The 17650-nt window shown below is 36.5% G+C and overlaps 1 protein-coding gene and 1 pseudogene across 31 annotated transcripts in view; both read right to left on the bottom strand.

Moving 5' to 3' along the window:
• Window positions 1–17650, bottom strand: part of Nrxn1 (neurexin 1) — a 1104407-nt gene that overhangs the window by 1066901 nt on the left and 19856 nt on the right. The gene's annotated exons all lie outside the window — the stretch shown is intronic.
• On the bottom strand, window positions 8288–15710 carry LOC116080249 (annotated as a pseudogene).

Genomic DNA, 17650 nt, shown 5'->3' with positions numbered 1-17650 from the left:
ACCAAGTCAAAAGCAAACATAATAAAGCAAGTAAAAATTACTAAAATTAGTCCTGTGGTTTGGACAGCTGGAATGTGCTTCCCCAGTGTTCCATATTATAAAAACTTGGCCTTCATGGTAGCAGTGTTGAAGTATAGAACCTTTTGAGGCAACTTCTTAGTAGATTACGTTATGGGTATGGTAACCTCAGTAAAGATTAATGGTAGTCTCTGAGAGTTAGTGAATTCCTGTGAAGGTGGGTTATTACAAAGAGAGGCTATCTCAGCTTCTTGGCGTTTTTGCTGATCCCAATGTCTACTTCCTTGTGTTTTAGACACAGCTGGGGTGCTTCTGCCAAGGTGTCAGTACCATCTCTTGAACATCCACAATCATAGCTAAAGAATTATTTTCCCTTTATAAAGCATAAGTTTTAAGCATTTTTAGTAGTGACAAAACTTAAACTAAGACAGTTGAATACAGCTTCTTAGTTATGATGATGGAGTTAGGAGGAGGGGTTTCACTGTTTTTGGTAATGACGAAGAATTCTTGGCAGTACGTGTACTTTTATTAGCCACTGCCAAACAATTTTCCAAAGTGACTTCAGTTCCCATTTCCACTAGCAATACATGAGAATTTCAGTTGCACTGTATATGGACCAACCATCTACTGTCAATTTTAGTTAAATCATTCAACTTGTCAGAGAGAATTTATGAAAAGCAGTGTGTCAGCAAAGATTGATCAAGTAATAAAAAATACAATGGCATGGAGAGGTTGGGATAGTTCAGTTCCATAAGCTAATTATCATATATTAGGCTGGTTTAGTACCCAGAGTAGCAATTTCTGGGCCATCACTGTGTCAGAACTATCATAATGGTAGGTTCTGCCTACCCACTAAGAATGTCAGCAGATCACAAATGAAGCCTATTAAATAGCTTCTCTCATAACTTCTTTTTTTATATACCCATTAATGTATTTTCAACTTAAGCATTTCTTTGTTCTGTAAAATTATAAAAACTTAACTAGAATTTACCAGTTAGAATCTTACCAGTTAGAATTAGAAAAGTTTAGGGTAACTTAAATCTATGCTCCAGGTCATGGTCACTCAAAATGGCTCTAGAATAAACTCTTAATTTTCCTTAAGAAACTCTGGTTTGTGTGTGTGTGTGTGTGTGTGTGTGTGTGTGTGTGTGTGTGTGTGTGTTTTGGCACAATGAAAGTACTATGGCTGCTTACAGTAGTTCTCTACTTTGGCCTAATGACAAATGAGGTTGAGCACATTTAGGTATATATATTTGACATCTGTGATGGTTTGTATATGCTTGGCCCAAGGAGTAGCACTATTAGGAAGTATATTAGGTGTTGGAGTAGGTTTGTCACTGTGTGTGTGGGCTTTAATAACCTCATCCTAGCTGCTTGTAATCCAGTATTCTCCTGGTAGCCTTTAGATGAAGGTATAGAACTCTTAGCTCATCCTATACCATGCTTGCCTGGAGGCTGCCATGTTCTTACCTTGATGATAATGGACTGAACCTCTGAACCTGTAAGCCAGCTCCAATTAAATGTTGTCCTTATAAGAGTTGACTTGATCATGGTGTCTGTTCAAGCAGTGAAACCTTAACTAAGACAATATCTATATATCTTCTTTTGGAAGTTGTCTGCTTAGGTTCTTGAATAATTTTGATACTGTTTACTTATCTTCATATTTCAGGCTATAGAATCCCTTTATTTACTCATGATGTAAGTCTATTATAATAAGTTTGCAAATATTTCCTTATATTAAAATAAGTTTTGCCTATTTCTTAAGGATACTCTAAAACCCACTTGTATCATTTTAATGAATCTGAACTATATTTTCTGTATACTGTTATGTTTCCACATAAATGTTAGTAACAATCTAAGGCCATGTGGTTTTCAAAGATTTTAGTTCTTCTTACAAACATTTTTCGAATATGTATTTTCTGAAATAATCATAGTAATTTTACCACTGTGTTAGAATTTGGGACTTTAGGCTATTTTAAGAATCTTTTATTTTTTTCTGGGCACCATAGCATCAACAGAAATATCACAAATCTTTAATTCAGGATGGGAGAAATGGCTCAGTAATTTAAATGTTTTCAGTGAAGGCATGAGGATTTCAATTTCATTCCCAACGTTCACCTAAAAAAAATTCAGGCTATGGAGAGAGCTCAGAAGTCAAGCATGTTTAGTACAGAACCTGAGTTTGATGACCAGCACTCACATCACATATTCCTGCACTTCCAGTTCCAGGGGACTGAACACCTTTGGCCTCCTCAAAACCTTGCATACAGATACACATACCAACACAGATACATACATAAATAGAACTATAAATAAAATAAATTGAAAATTGAAACCAAACAACTCACCCCTCCCCCAAAAAATAAAACCTGGGAATATTGAGCATCTTTTTCCTCTAACTCAGGGTTTGTAGGATGTAAGCATAAGGATTCTGTGGGCCCCTTGACCAGGCACTCTAGCTAACCAATGAGATATATATAATCTCAGTGTGAGACCCTGTCTCGAAAATTACGGTGGAGAAGTAACTGCTGAAGACAATCATTCATCAATGCCTGGTCTCCATACAAATGAGGACACAAACACACACACACACACACACACACACACACACACACACACACACTCACTGACTTAAACACTCTCACACACATGTACACACCTATAAATTTTATGTGCAATGATTAATATTTGAAGAAAGATATTTACATGCATGCTTTGCTATGTAGAGACAGAAGAAACTTCATTTACTTGGTGGTTTTAGGTTAGTTCATCGAGTGGCAACAAAGATTTTGGCCTTGTTTTCCCTTCCTCTATTTTTATATTAACTTCTCAGTTTAAACTCAGCCACAAATTCTTCCTTACAAGGACATGTATGAAAGGGGAATTCCTTACAACAAATAGCACAGTGGAACAGGCTTTGTAAGGTACAGTCTTGATAATACATTTAATATTAGGACATCATTGCAATAATTATGGGATAATCCCTCAGCAGACCACTCTTCCTGTTCTCATTCCTTTCTGAAGATCTCTTTATTAAACCACACACCCCATTTTAAGAAGGTTTTATATGTGCCAACATATCCTTTGCACTTAAAGATGAAAGGACTGGAAAATAGGCCAGAATATAGTATACTATTGACTATGCTCTAATTTTCCAGAAAATATATTATCCAATATCCTGGGAACACGAGGTAGTGGGGAGACTATTATGAATAAAGTAGCTTTCACAATTCAAGCTAGTAAAAGGAAAAGAGGCAACACCCTTTTTTATTATTGACCCCATTCTTGCAACTTCAGATTTAATTTTACAAAGTCCACTAAAGTTGCTTCCCCATGTAAAAAAATGCTCTGTAATATATGGAGTAACTTTGCAGAATTTTTAGCTACTTTTACTTATATCACTGCATCCAAAAGAAAAAAAATTAGATTAAATGTATTTGCATATAATCCTTCAGGCTAACAGCCTATCACACAAGCCATGAGAACGTAGGGTGAAATTTAGAAACCACTTGATTTGCCTGCATCTTCATGAGGATGGATGACCAAATCAGTCAGAGAAGATGGCAGGAAGAGAAGAAGAGACAAGGAAACAAAGGCAACCTGCTGCGGTTTCTGCTCACAAGGATCTCTTCAATATGCTTATCATTCCCTATGAGCTGATAACTGAATCCAGTGCTGTTAGCATACAATGATGCATTATCAATATGAGCAGTGACTAGTGGTGCTGGCCCACCAAACTTCTCTATTATGGTAAATATTTTAAAACACCTAAACACAGCATGCATATACACAGTACACACACACACACACACACACACACACACACACACACACACACATGCACAGCACAAACATATATATTCTCCCAAAACTCACAAAGAGTTTTGTGAATGTGAACTTTTCATACTCTTTAAACCAATCACTAAAGTAGATATGAGCATTGTCTCTATCTTTAGAAGATAACCTGAATGTAACAGAAGGTGAATAACCTGTCCAAGGGCACACATATAGGAGGCAATACAAAACACAAATTAAAAGTAAATATTCGCTGGGTAGTCGTGGCGCACACCTTTAATCCTAGCACTTGGGAGGCAGAGGCAGGAGGTAGATCTCTGAGTTCAAGGCCAGCCTGGTCTACAGAGTGAGTTCCAGGACAGCCAGGGCTACACAGAGAAACCCTGTCTCAAAAAACCAAAACCAAACCAAACCAAACCAAACCAAAACAAAACAAAACATAACCCCCTAAAAAACAAAAACAAACAAACAAAACAAAACAAAACAAAAAAACAAATATTCAATCCTCAAAGTTTTTCTTTAGCTATGCACAGTAGGATTTTAAAATGTTAACTCCCTTATCAGTTAGCAAACAGTAGGTATATAAAAGAAAATGTACATTGGTACATTAGTGAGTTTAAAGGATTCAAGACAAGCTTCATGCTCATAAGAAGCACAGCTCACTATTACCAGCAAACTTTCTATTATGAAAATAAGCTATTGACAGGGTCCGAAAGAAATGAGAGAGGACCTCATGAAGATTAAAAAGGTATAATGAAACTCAGGGAGCAGGCTTAATGAAAAAGAAATTCAATATTCTTTGCCTTCTCTCCATTTCCTTTTGTGTTGGGATACTCATGTAGAAATAACCAAGTTTGTTTTCTAATAACTTTTCTTCTCCACATGACTAAGAAACTCTTCATGATTCTTTATTGAGACTAGAGTAGATGATAGAGGACTATAAAGTATGGATAACTAGCGAAGACAGATAAGTCAATGTAGCATATGGCATTCAATGTAATAGATATCTTTAGACATTATCAACAAGCTTATAGGTATACCATGAAGTAAAATTTATCAAGTTATTAAATTGAAATAACCACATTTTTGCCACTAAGAATTATATAAACTAACCTTTTTCTGAAGATTTCTAAAATACCACATATGAGAAAAATAAATATGGCTACATAAAAACAGACTGAAAAGGAGACAGTATTCCACACAAAAAGTATTTTAACATTTCTAAAAAGGGATTCATTAATGAGAAAGAAAGGTAAATGATGGTCATGGAAAAAAATAGTTAACTTTTAATTGTTAGTAAGAGAAAATAATCACTGAATAGTCAGATTGGAAGACACAGTCTCATCCTGCCTTTGAATGGATGAAAACAGAAAACCTAAACAGTCTATGCAGAGTTCCCACTCACACACTCATACTAGAGGTCTCTGCATATCCAACTGCACACAGGACTTTTAAGGAGCTAAAAATTATGGTATTGTTTATTCTGCTTAATTTTATGAGTTAAGAAATTATGTAAATTAACAAATAAAAAGATACATGTACTTTCAAATTTATGTTTATATCATCTGAACCTTTTATACATCCTCTCATTGGCCAGTGACATGTTTCAATCATTAAGTGTTCTGTGAATCAGGATTGAATTCCCCAGCCATCTTTTTAAATCTATTCCCAGGCTACTTCTCGAAATTTCTATAAAATCCACTTAAAAATATTCATAGCCCATTGTAAAATATTTTCCATTTCTGATTAAAATGCAATGTAAATACAATGTGAACAAATTTTAGAAAACAGATGGTAAAGTTTACTTGATATCCCATCTTGCCATCCTTTATTATTTCCATTACACACTATTTACTAAATACTTTATTTTACCCTTGTCATGTTATGGACCAGATGGGTCAATCACTTTAGTTCTGACCTATACCACCAGCTCTTACATAATTTTCTTCACTGATAAATACATAGACAACAACCTTTCTTTGTTCTTTTAGTGGCAACTTATACACTAGAAAGAAGAAAGGTTTATAAATACATTAAAGAATACATTTTTCAAATTTTAGGGCATAATATGTGTGTGAATACATGTGTGTAAGTTCCTGTATGCAAACTCTTGAGTTCAAGTACATGGGTGCATGGGTTTATGTAAGTGCACTGGTACATGCAAGTGTGTGGGAGAAACCAGTGCATGGATGCATTCAAATGTGTAGGTAATGCAAGTGCATGGGTGCATGAAAGTGTGTGGGTGTGTATACAAGCATATGTGGAGGCCAGAGGACAAGCTCTGGTGTTATTCTTCACATACCACCACTTTTGTTTCTTTGTTTGAGACATGGTCTCTTGAGTTGTGGAACTCACTGAGTAGCCTAAACTGGTGAGTCTCGGGAAGCTTCCTATTTCTGCTCCCTGGAAGTAATATTAGAAGCCAGTGACACCATGTACAATTATCAGATGTGGGTTTGGTTTAGGTGCAAAGCTGAAGCAATCAAACAATATGTGAGTAAATATTAATTTGGGAGAGAGCTGTATTGCTTCAGAAGTTGATTAAAGAGTACAAACTGAAAAATGACTTGTCAAATGGAAAGCTATCCTAGAAGTTGTTTATGCCCATGTTCTGGTTTTTATTGTACTCTACAAGCCCCCATTTCCACCCACCATGTGCTCAGACCACAGTAGATTACCAGAAATGATAATATATTACTGACTATACTGTCTCCGTAGCTTTGCAAACTATTTAACTGGTATTTTAACTCCTTTATAATTTCTATTTTCTTACTGTTGTTACATACTTTTCCATTCCTAATATTTACACTAATAAAACCCAAAGAACAAGGTTTTTATTAATTTTTTAATTGCCATGTTATTTGTGACAGCTACATTCTAAGCATTATTTTCCATAGCCATTCAAGCCAATCTATTAGTTATCTGCTCACAGATGAAGAAACTCAGATAGAAGTCAAACAACCAGATCATCCTGTTAGTCAAATCAGAGCACTCTGATTGGAAAGCCTGTGTTCTTATACCTAGAAGTATGTTGCTTAATGAAAGAATATGGTCTAAGAAATTCATCACTAAGAGATGACTTTGTGTGAGCATAAGAGTGTGCTTATAGAACAAAATTAGTGTGTCACTATGCAACCTACTCTCATGAGAATGCTATTGTACAAAGAGTCTATTATTGTCCAAAACAACATTATGTAGCACATGACTACTCTCTCTAATAAATTCACATATATACATTCACAAACAACTATTTTGAAGTTATCTCCCAGAATTATTTTATCTACTGTACCAAAAAAAATTATTTATTTTAGAAATGGTGAAATAGAAAAATAACCCATACTTAAGTTTCTCTTATACTTAAAAATTGAATTAATAGTCTTCAAGTTCATAAAAGCAGTTGCCACCAAGGAACTAAGGACATGAGTTCAATCACTGGTAAAAAGACAGAATCAACTTCAACAGTAAAAAGAAAAAAATCCAAAATATTTGTCCTCTAACTTACAGAGGTATGTTATTACATGCTTCAGCACACACATTCACACAAAAAATTAATAAATAAAATATAAAGGTTTTTAAAAATCCTTTCTGCAAAAGAACAACAGAACCAGACAGGTACACCAAAATATGAAGGCAATGACATAAGTTTTTATCCATTCCAGAGCAACTCTCATCATATTCAGACAAATGGCATTTAAAGTGTCATTTTTCTTTCTTCCTTTTTTTTGTTGTATTAAAATTTAAAGGAGCTCAGACAGAGTAAAAGCAGTATGGTCATATAAAACTGACCATTGCATTGTTTAGGGTTGGGTTCACATATTATGAAGACAGTAATAATTACCAAATCCAAGAGCAGTTTCATCTCTAGAGGTTCAGAGAGACCCAAATGACTTAAGGGGGAAAATATGTTGTATCATATGTATAACTGGCCACACCAAGCTAGTTCACAGCACTTTCTAACAGCTCTTTCAGTATCTCTGACATCTACAGGCAGGGGTCAGTTCTGGTCACCATTGCTCTCCAGTTCACCCTTGACAAGTGATGCTATCAGAAGGGAGCTCTCATCTTGCATCCTAACAAACCTGTCTGTTGGTCTCACACATGGTCACTGGGAAGATGGAGACCAGTTCTGGCCTATTGTTTCCCCAGATGGCTTGCCCCATAGAATAGACTGGTATTCATTTAATACAAACATTCTAGATGAACAGGATGAGTTACCTGGATAGTAACTGTCCCTCAAAATCAGAAAGCCAGGCAGTAGAGGCAATCTGAAGCCTGTGTGGTTTTTATCTGTAACTTCAGAACTTTCCAGGCAAATAGGGAAGGCTGCTAGTCAGCCTAGGCTACATAGTATAATCTGTCTCAAAAGCAAAACAAAGGCCAACAAGAGGCCTGAGTTCAATCCCAAGGGCCCACAATAAAGATCATGGACTCTTATAAGTTGTCTCTGACCTCCACACATGTGCATATAATGACAATCTGCCACCTGGAGTTACTGTGGGGTTTGTCCTCAGCCTCCCTATTTCCTAGGCCATCTATACAGCCTACAAACTTTTATTTGGGGCATTCAAAGCCAAGGTAGAAGAAGGTGATCAAGTGGAGGGGATAGAATGGTAAGTGGCCCAAGGCAACAGTTCCAAGATGGCCAACCTTGAAGATGCAGGCATGTCTCCCCACAGGTTGTGCTGTCAGCCAGTAATACAATGATTTACAACAATGCTTGGTGCTGGGGGTTAGATTTGCTGCCTGCCTCTCTCCTATCTCCCATTGGTATTACTTTCCTCACAAGATTTGGTTTTGGTGGTCCCACGAAATGCCAGATGCCATGTCTTGAAATGGGCATTCTGTTCCAAGAGTGGAGGGAAGAGACAAACTCTGGGAAAGTGGACAGTGAAACCCAGAGAGAAAATGATGCAGTACACTTTATATGTCCAGAATGACCCAGCACTAAGGTGTAATGGTCTGGCCCTGGAAACTGTGGAAGACCCAGGAATGAGAGAGTTTCCTGATTGGGGTTGACAGGAGATAAAAAAAACTTTCTAGTAAAATCCTATCTCTGACTCTTATCTTCTCATCCAGCAGAAGTCAGTAATCTCTGAGAGGGAGGGGATTTTGAGAAATCCATGATGGTGACAAGAGCTTCTTGTGGGCTTCCCCACCATTTCCTGTCTCTATCTGAACCTTCACCTAGCACAGAGATGATCTGGTCTTAGGCAACAGAATCTTCCGTTAGAGACTACAGGAAAGAGATCTGAAGCTCCTGACCAGGAGCAAGAGGATAGTTTGCCTCATCTGTCTGTCCATTGTTGTCATGAGGTTGCAGGAAGTCTTACTTGGGCAGATGAGTTCTTTTGTGCTGGCTGAGATGGTCTGATCTCATGAATTCTCGATTACACTCATCGCATTTATGTGGTCAATATCTGTATGGATCTGCTTGTGTCTGTCCAAGCTCATCAGAGCAGAAGAACTCCCACGTACACCCTTTTCAGTCACATATGTAGGGCTTCTCACCTGTGTGTTTGTGTTGATGACTCACAAGGTGAGAATGTTTGGTATAAGCTTTTCCACAGCTGTCATATGAGCAGACGTAAGCCCTTGAAACTGAAGACCGTCTCCTGGTTACCCCTCTTGAAGTACTAGGGCTCCCTGTCTCCTGTGAAGCAGGTGTGGTTGCTCACATACGAAAGGTTTTTCCTGGACATTTGACTGGGTCACAAGTGAATCTTGGGAGTCTAAAGATAGCAATTTCTGGAAACTAGCTGGGAGCATCTCAGGATTGCGGGAATTTACAGAGTGCAACATCTGATCCATAAAGGGAGTCACAGTATGAGTCCCAGCGGAAACCATGCCCAGGACCAACAATATTCCATGTTTTAAAGAGCCAATGGTGGCAGGTACTGTTGGGGGTATAGAATAAGGCATTGTCAGGGCACTGCTGTGGGCCATCACTGAGACTCCATGGGAAGCTGGACTTGGCAGGCCACAGTGAGACATCAGATTCTTACTGAAGGAAATGGTCACTCTCAGAGTACTTGAACTTCCAACTGGCATCATGTGAGATCCCCTCCAAATCAATCTCTGACAATAATTCTGGGAAGGTATAAGAGTCAACTGGGAGGGGCACCTTGCACATGCTCAGGTAAGGCCCTAATTAGCTGTGACTCCCATTCTCCCTCATTGCATCTGAATTCCTTAGCTGATGTCATATAGAGTCTCATCATCTCTGGTAAGTAATGAGTGTCTGACAGCTGATGAAATTCACTGTTTCCAGAAGACACGGGCATATGCGACACTGGGATCAACATCTCATTATCCATGGAAGGATGCATAGCCTGCTGCTTATTACCCTGCTCCATATTGGCTGAGACCTAACTTCAGAACAAACAACAGGCTGGCCCAGCCCATACACTGTTATAGGTATGGGTCCCAGCACCACTATACCATAAAGTGTCATTTTCGTAAGACAAAATTCTAATCTAAATTCAGTTTACTGCTTGATACTACATTGGTCCTATGCCATGAATCCAAGAATTGGTCAATAACATGAACAGATAATTATTAAATTTACAGATGATATAAATTGCATAATGTAGCTTATAAGTAAGTTCTTTAAAGTATAATGCAGAATTAGGACTTAAGATTATATGCAAGAACAATGACTGCAAAATAACCTGCATGAGAGCTACAGAAAGCACAGGACAGAGTAATGGGAACCTATTTGATAATAATAGTAACAGTAATGTGTCTTGTAGAGCCTTTCCTTTTTTTTTCTTCAAAATTCACTCTCAACAAAGTTTTCAGTTTTAAATATACCAGTCATTCAGGCTTGAAGAAAATGTTTGTACTTAGTTTTGGAGACATATAGGATAACATTCTTAAATATAAAACATTATTTTATCAAAGAAATGCATGTATGGAAAAATTCATACCAGAGGCAACATGATCAATCAGTTGGTGACTTAGTGTTAATTTGGGAGTGACCTGTGTTGCTTCAGCAATTGATTAAAAGGTGCAAACTGAAAAATAATGACTGGCCAAGCTAAAAAGAATCAGAAAGGTCATTTAAGCCTACCTTCTTGATTTGTAGATGAAGTCATTGAAAGAGTAAGAGTGACTACCCCAAAGACAAACAGTGAACTAGTGACAGAGATGCAGTAAAAGTTCAGCGGTCCTGAACATGGGAGAACTATATTTGAAAATGTGAGAATATTAGAAGATGTCAATGGCCTTTAAATAAATGCAACATCCAAAACAGTGGTTCATTGTTCATTCAAGCAAACATGCAATAGGTCTATTCTCTTTGATGTTAGGAAGCACAGAAGTACACAACAATAATTCTTGTATAACTAAGAAAATGATTCAGCTACTATAGAACCTGCTTGCTTTGATCTCCGCTTCATAAAAAATTCAAATTATTTTGGCAGATATGTATTAAATAGACTAGGACCTTGGGATGCCAAACATTGCTAAAGTCATGGATATGTGGAATATGTATGACTTTATAATGAATAGGGAACAGGTTCTGCAAAAAAAGTGCCTTAGAAATATTGCTAAAATGAAGATGCAGGAAAAATGATTACTACTATGGGAAGATGATGAATGGGATGTCTGCTGGGACAGGGCCTTGGTACTTTTAATCACTTTGTTGTTGATGATAAGCATGGATATATGCCTCCTGAACAATATTCATATGAAAAAAATTGTCAATTCACATTGTATTCTCAAAAACGCATAAACAGAATCAAAGCCAATATGAGGATTGAAGAAAGTGGGCTTAAGTTTCCCTTTCAAAGAAATTAAATTATTTTGGGGAAGCACAAGTTCTGTTCAACCCAGAAAAAGAAATTGAAAGTATGTGTTTCCAGGTTTTTAATACTGCCAGTTCAGTGGAGAAAATGTGAAAAGGCTCTACAATATAAATCAAGAAAACCTGACTTCAGAGCCCCCATCCACATTAACCAGGATTCTGTTTCTCAGCAAATCCGTAGTTAAGAGTCTAGAGCTACAGCACGGATATGAGAGAGCCACTGGAGCAATCTTGTTTTATGAATAGGGATACATTCAAATGTGGAGAGCTGGATTCAGGCTGACCTAGGACTGCCTAGTCCATACTTTCTCCTTTTCTAGATTACTTGCTACTACAAAAAACACACAGTGGAAACCCACAGTTTATAGATTCCTTCCATATCAAGAGCCTTCACATGATCCAGATTCTACACACTCATGAGTGGGAAGTGATGCAATGAGTCAGAACAGAGTCTCTCCTTGTCAGAATTTTACTCTGTAGGTTGCACTTAAGGAGTGAAATGAGTCAATGAACATTTCTTTCCTATCATATTGTCCCTGAAGCTTAAAACTTACAAGGCACTAAAATTATTACTGTCAATATATTGGTAATAGAAAACCATTATAATTACTTTAATTTGTCTTGATTTGATTTTGTAACCAAATTTTCTCAGGGCATTATTTCCAAATTTTCTATTCATATAACTTAAATAATCTGCACATTTCTAAAGAGGTCAATGTACAACAGATAAAGTCTTAAATGATAGTGCAGAATTTAAATCATAGGTATTTATATTATTTATATTTTGAAATGTCACTAAGATTTCTAAATTTAGAAATGGAAGGGGACAAAAAGAGAAGAGTAGAGGGTCAAAGCTCTCTAGAAAAGCCACTATGCCCCAGAAACGGAAACAGGGTTAATATCAGCAATAGCCACCAGAAGATGTGCCAAAGTCTATTGAATCAAAGATCTGTTCGATTACCTTTGGAAATTCTCATGGCACTCTAAAATCTCCTCATGTAAGCATACCTGTTGATTGTTAGTGATATCATTTTCAATTGCTATGGAGTCCACAAACTTCAATAAGTTTAACAGTGAAGTACTGTTCATAAATAATTGTCAGTTACTAAATATTACATATACATAAACAAAAAGAAGTAATATCAGACTGATCTAAAATTAAGATCTCTCATAATAACCAGAATATTGCTACCAAAATGATGATAAAAAGTACGAGTCATTTCTTATGTAGCATTCAAGAAATATATTTCACATTTAAATGTCTTTTACATTAATGCAGTTGTCAAAATGGTTTGCACATGCTTACTAGCAGATCATGTTTTAATATGCTAGAGATATTGGTCTACATTCACTTCTTCCCATGCTTGATTCTAATAGATTTCCAAAAAAATAACTTGGGCTGGACATAGTATAGAAAAATGCTACTAAGATTGTAATCCCATAAAGATATACTGTATTAAATTTTGTCACATATTTGACTCTGGTAATAATGACCATATACATATGATACTTAGAAAAGTAGTCTGGTACAGTGGGGCTGATGACAGAAAAACATTTTACCACCCTGTAAGTGAGTCAATGATATCCAAAGGACTTTATTAACTTTTGCACAATGCCGCAAAAGCTCTTACTACAATGTGAACCCTTTAAAAAACAAAGATCTTTTGAATTTAAAGCATCTGGTTAATTATAAATATTTTGAGAATTGAGCAAATGAGGTTTTCAAGATAAGTTAGAGTTAATTTTGGAAATACATTAGGTACTTAATAAATGCATATAAAATATTTTATATTCATGTACTATACATATTCTCATGTTTCATGTGCTGAAGTTCTGGTCTCAAGTTGATCTGTGTACCAGGAACTGGCTGAATCTTGTACAGGGTCAGACTTAGAACAAATAAATTAGAATGAACACAGCCTTTTCTTGTGAGTTAACAGATTCAACTTAATCTGGCATCAGTGACTTTAGATAGACTATGAGCTCTATCTCAAAAACTATGTGACTCATAGTTTAGTTGCTCAACACCAAGGGTAGAGGTGGAGCTTTGTCAGACCCACTGCTCCATAGTCAGGCTTGCATCAGGAATATATGTGTCCTCAATGTGGTATCCCTCAAATGTCTCCTTCAGAGGGCTTATTGCAATCCCTCCCATGCTTTCATCTTCCTCATGCATAGCACTTGCTACTCTCTAATATCAGGTACCTTATGAAATCATTCTATTTCATTATCACTGTCCTTCCTGCCAGAGCTTAACCATAAATGCAAAGCTTTATTTTACAGGACTCTGTCCTAAGCACCTATGACATTATTCAGCTTAGTTCAAGAGCTAAGAAATAGTTTTCCAAAGAATATTTCATTTAGTCCTTAACATTCCCAGAAGTTACTAGCATGATTGCTATTTATAGATAAAATAGTAAGGTGAAAAAAGAGATGACAGGATGATTTCTGGAAAAAGATAAAGGAATCCAAGAAATGAGGCTCACACTTGAGAAATGAATGGATCCTTATACAGAATTAAAAATAGTAACAAGGCACTATTTTCTTTGGGGGATTTTAATTTCCTGATTATATTAATTTGAAAATTTTAGTTTTCAAAAATTTTGTACTTGATTCAGTAATTTAAATTTTCTTTTGTCATTTTTAGATCATTTATTAAATGTTGTAACCAATGATCATTATTTATGAAAGACAAGAAATAAGAGAAACCATTTTTGCTGTTATCTATTGTTTAATTATATTCAATGTTTCTATTTCCATGTCACGGTCAAGTTCAAACTCTGATCCTTGTTAGACCAGGCATAAGTTACAGCTCGAAAATATGAAGCAGAGTTATGGAGAAGCTTGCTGCAACACAGAGGAGAGCTCAGCCAAGTCAATAGCAAATGCAAAGAGAAATGATACACCTTCCCAATTTGTTGTTCAATCATCTCTCCTTTGTTTTGCATAGTCTCTTGCCTGAGTGAATGCTTCGCATAGTAAACAAAGGAGAGCTCAAATCAAGTTTACCACCTCCATATGGTCGCAAGCCCATAGCTAGCTCAATATGGGTTCAGGAAAATAAGGAATAAGTCATTCTCCTAGAACACACAATTGTGTTGCTGAAACTTTAAAAGAACAAAGAGTTCAAAAGCAAACCAGAGTAAAACAAAAAAATAAAACCTCAGAGTATCATCTCTTTGGAGTCTTTCCAAAGCATCCATTTGACAAAGGAGCTCCTGCAAATCTTTTATCTGCAAAGTTAATTTCATTATTGCACTATACCATACATAAGATTAAAAAAAAAAAAGCAGATCCACACATTTATTAAAACTGTAATGAATGAATCACTTAGGCTTTGATCTTGTATAATAGTTTAGTGAGCACTCCTAAAGAGAGATCAATTAAGCATTTTTTCAAACAATGCTCTCAGACAAAGCATTTGCAGTTTACTTTATTAAAATTTAAGCACAGAACTCATTATAAAAACTAAATTCTCCACTGTTCAAGCTTTTTTTTCTGTCAACATAGAATACAGGCCTATTTCATACCTAATATGAAAAACTAAAACTTTGTATTTAATAATGACATTGTTTAGGGACATTCAACCACCAAATATCCCACTTCAACATACTGAAAGCAGCTCCTCCTGGCCTGCTTCCCTGAAAAAGGCAACACACCCTATGGAAGATTGATGACTTTTAATTGAACAGGTCACTGCTGGACTTTCAAGTGAGAGATGTTCTCCTTAGCACTGGAGAAAGCAATTTCCCAAACTTGCTTCTACGAGAAAGCTCACAGAGAAAAATCTGATCAAAGAAGCTGTTTCCCTGAAATTTGATATTAAAAAGCAGTGGTTCTCAACATGGGAGTTAAGACAATAGGAAAACAAAGATATTTGCATATGATTGATAACAAGGACAAAATGACAGTTATAAAGCAAGAAAGAAAATCATATTGTTGTTGGAGTCACCACAATAGAAGAACCCGAAGTCTGGCAAGGTTGAGAATCACTGCTGTAGAGTCCTATCTTCTGTGTCCTATTTCTCCACAGCTATCTATTCATCACCAAATATACCATAAAACTACACAGGTTTTCAAACCTTATAAAACCTTTCATGTCTTGAAAGGCTTGTGTTAAATCGATATGTGTGCTTTTTCTCATGTTAATTTATTTTTCAGAAGTCTCAGAACCCAGGAGAGGTAAGGACTTTTTCTTCCCTTGCAGAGTTTCTAATATGTTCTGATAAAATAGAGACAAACTAAGTTCTGTATTTTATGACACAATTACTTGTACTATTAAGATGCTATTCTTCTAGGAAACACACTTTTCATCAACTGACAACACTTTCCTAGAATACTGAATCATCCTCCATATCCTGCAAATGTTGTTTTGGTTTGTTTTGTTTTTCATTGCTGTAGTATACCATTGCTTTTGTACTCTAAACACAAAGTAAGATTCACATAATGATGAATTTGTTAAAGTGAGTTTCCATCAGGTCCTGTAAGGGGCTTTGTTTGTAATCTGAAGATGTCTTCAACTTACACATAAAAGGAAGTAAGCAAATCAGGTCAGAAAGAGGACAGAAAGAGACCAAAGAGAGATGCATCATTACTATTACATCATATGTGTATTTCCTTTGATACCTAAAAATGGAATGATGAAATTTGAACAGAGCCCATGTCTTTGTTATATCTCTGAAACTACTTCTGTGACATGAAAAGGTCTTTTAACTTTTCCTAAAAGAAGTGTCTATGTTTCGAAAGAGAAGCTGCTGTAGTGGATAGATACTCTTCTTAGATTTGTAAAACTCTAAAAATCTATGATTTCTATAACTTGGATTTCAATTATATTTTCACTACTCAGCAAGTTCTCTTTGATTTTCATACAAATCTGTATTCAGGTTATTGCTAAACTGATGTCTTCAGCTGAAAGCACCACAGGAGGAGAGGTAGAAGATGAGGACAGAGGAGGAGGGACAGAGGAGCAGGGACAGAGTGGAGGGGTGAAGGAAGAGAAGGATGGCAGAGGAGGAGGGCAGAGGAGGAGAGCAGAGAATGGGGGCAGAGGAGGAGGGGGAGAGGATGGGCGGCAGACGAGGAGGGGCAGAGGAGGAGGGTCTGCATTTTCACCTCTTCTCTTTATACCCAGGATACCTGCATTGACATCTGATCATCTATAATGTGCAACATCCAAAACAAAACCAACAAATGCTGAGCATCTGGAAAGATCCAACTATGAATTCTGAAAGTGGTGCAACTTAGTAAGTGAAAAAAATATTCATGACATAAATCCTTGTTTCCAGCACATGTCATTCAAAATGAATCAAAAATTGATTATTTCAGAGGCAGGTGGATTGCTGAGTTTGAGGCCAGCCTACACAAAGGAACCCTGTCTCAAAAAACCAAAAAAGAATTTTTTTGATTACTTAGTTTTCATGTTTGTCAGTATATGTTTGGATATTTAGAAAATTAAGCTTCATGAAGTTAATTTGTACATGAATTTGGAATGAACACACCTGGCTATCATTTCCACCCTCTCACCTATAAGTGCTGATATAAACTCATTTTCATAGGAAGGCTTGACAATGACTGAAGGACTCACCTTTTTTTGTTTGTTTTGATTTCTTTTGTTTTTCGAAACAGGGTTTCTCTGAGTAGCCCTGGCTGTCCTGGAACTCACTCTGAAGACCAGGCTGGCCTCGAACTCAGAAATCCGCCTGCCTCTGCCTCCCAAATGCTGGGATTAAAGGCGTGCACCACCACCGCCCGGCTAGAAGGACTCACCTTAAAGAAAATTTTTTTCCTGCAAAAATAACTGTATATTGGGACTAAAATGCAAAGTGACCTTGGTAAGCATAAAAACATACGAAAGAAAGGGCAAAGTACTAAGAGATACTGGTTTTAGACTATACTGAAATTTTAATGGATGAGTCATATCTCCCAAAGAGTAACACACTGGGTGTCTTTAATATATATATATATATACACACACACACACATATACATATATATGTATGTGTATATACATACATATATATATATGTATATATA

Source organism: Mastomys coucha, unplaced genomic scaffold (genome assembly GCF_008632895.1).
Source record: "Mastomys coucha isolate ucsf_1 unplaced genomic scaffold, UCSF_Mcou_1 pScaffold6, whole genome shotgun sequence".
Taxonomy (NCBI): domain Eukaryota; kingdom Metazoa; phylum Chordata; class Mammalia; order Rodentia; family Muridae; genus Mastomys; species Mastomys coucha.
Note: the sequence above shows the minus strand (reverse complement) of the source record. Positions and strands in the feature narration are given on the sequence as shown.